We start from the raw sequence: 2,190 nt of genomic DNA on the forward strand, positions 1-2,190 counted from the left end.
CCATGGGCTGCTGGGAGGCTGCTCCCCAGAGCCCCTCGTGTGTGGTATTCTTCACTTCCAGACTGTGCCCACACCTGCAGTCCTTACCTGTGGCCAACCCCCAGCCATTTAATGACCCACAGCCCACTGTTTGCAGGCACAGCACCACCTCCTCTTCCCTGTTCTCCAACACACGCACACAGGTGTTCTCCATCATGGGGTAGTGTCTGGTCCAAGAGGACAAAGTGGCAGGGCTGCATCCAAGGTGGAACTAGGAAGGGTACAGGACGGGGTGAGGAACTCCATTTTGGAGGCTCTGGTTAATTCCTGTGCCCAGAGCAAGTGCTGACCACACAGGAGTGCCGCCTCCACTTTATCTGCCTGTTCCTCTCCACAGCCCTTCATTCTCCACACATTATCTCTTCCTGTTTATCGGATTACTAACTGACAGCTTCCCTGATTTTTGCCTCCCACTGCTAAGTTAGGACCAACCAGAGAGAGCCAAATGCTCACCCCTAGCCAATCACCTGGGATGCCCCCTTCTGGTTAGCCTCCCTACAGCTTCCTGAGCCGCCAGCCTCCAATCAGAAGCAGAGCCAAAGGCTTCCCCTTCTCTCCACTATGAATCTTTGCCTGCCTATGAGTCTCTGCAAAACTCGAGTTATGGTAGCTGATGCCATCATGAAAGCGAGCTCTAGATAAGTAACCTTGGCCTGTTCCCAGTTGGTTGAGGTGCCTTTGTTTCTCCACTATGAAGCAGCTGGTAGACATCCAAAAGAGTCAAGTATCAGTCCTTGCTGATACTTTCAACACTAATCCTGACTCCATTCAACACTTTTTGTAGGAGTGCATACATTGCTGATGAAGGAAGGAGCCTCGTCCACTTCTCTTCTTGTGTCTGTTTAATAAATTAACCAGCTACACCTAAAACCATGCTGTGAGTTTGATCAGCATGATCTATACAAGTAGTATCCATAGTCACAATAATCTCCTTCAAAACTGAGCATTATTTTTGTATGAGGTAGCTCATCATAACTTTCGAACCCCTGAGTATTCCTGCTTATGGGTTCTGTAAGGTAGAAACTAGAAGGTTCTCAATGAACAGAAAGACGGTCTGCAGCTCTCTGCTCTGGTGTGAGCTGAGTGAACATAAGCCATCTGGAGCTGATGGGCTCAGCTGTGAGTTCCAAAGATTGCTCAGGTGATCTCAGAACCATGTCATATGCATACAAAAATTGGTGGCCCAGGCCAAGAAAGAACTCACCCAGCTTGAATATATATCATTTGTATTACCCAATCCATCACCATACTCCTAAACACTGTTAAACATGTAATTAGAATTAGAATTTTTCCATAATGTCTCCCAGCCACCCAACAGGAAAACATAGCATCAAGTGGTCTGATTCTCCATGCATCCCCCACTCTCTGTGTCCACCCACCACACATACATACAAGCACAGCATATATTTGTGTACATCCACAAATATCCACAGGTACTAAGGTAAGGTTAGTGAGGCAGTTATCTCAGATGCAAACTTTAAGGAAAGAAGAGGGTCCAGAAACTGAGCAATCAAGATTAAGAATATTTAATTCACTATCTTTAAAACCAAAATTAATGGGGAAAAAACACAATAAACAAAATATCACAATTCAAAATAAAGTCAGGATTCCACCCAACATGTGAATAACCATCCTGCCTCACCTGCTTCCCCCTAGTAAACTTTATTTACAAAAACAGATGGTTCATAGCTTGCCAACTTTATTCTTCAGAAATAGGTTTCCTTTTTAAATATTGAGAAATGTTATATCGGTGAAAAATATGGTCTGCTCTGCAAATTAGTATTAAGATAGCCTCACAAAATAAGATTATCAATGTATCAACTCTAGGGTGACAGTATGTCCCAATATTCGAATCTGATACGTGATAATAAAACTACGAACATGACGAGTGAATTTGAAACCAAGCAGAATTTGAAAATTTTTGAAGATTTGATCTATAACATTTAAAATAGCTCTTCAGGAGTCCAAAAGTCAACCCATTGATCTGGGAGGAAGAAACCAGTCAGGTGAATAAAAACTTCACACACCGCAAGGTTTTCTTAACATTCATTTATTGCATGAGTGCATCTTTCCATTATATTCCCATGCCTTCCTCTGATAAAGTGCTGAGTACTATATTTCAAGTTGTCATATCTAAGGCTAACTTCTGTT

The sequence above is a fragment of the Vulpes vulpes genome, chromosome 1, assembly GCF_048418805.1.
Source record: "Vulpes vulpes isolate BD-2025 chromosome 1, VulVul3, whole genome shotgun sequence".
Lineage (NCBI taxonomy): Eukaryota > Metazoa > Chordata > Mammalia > Carnivora > Canidae > Vulpes > Vulpes vulpes.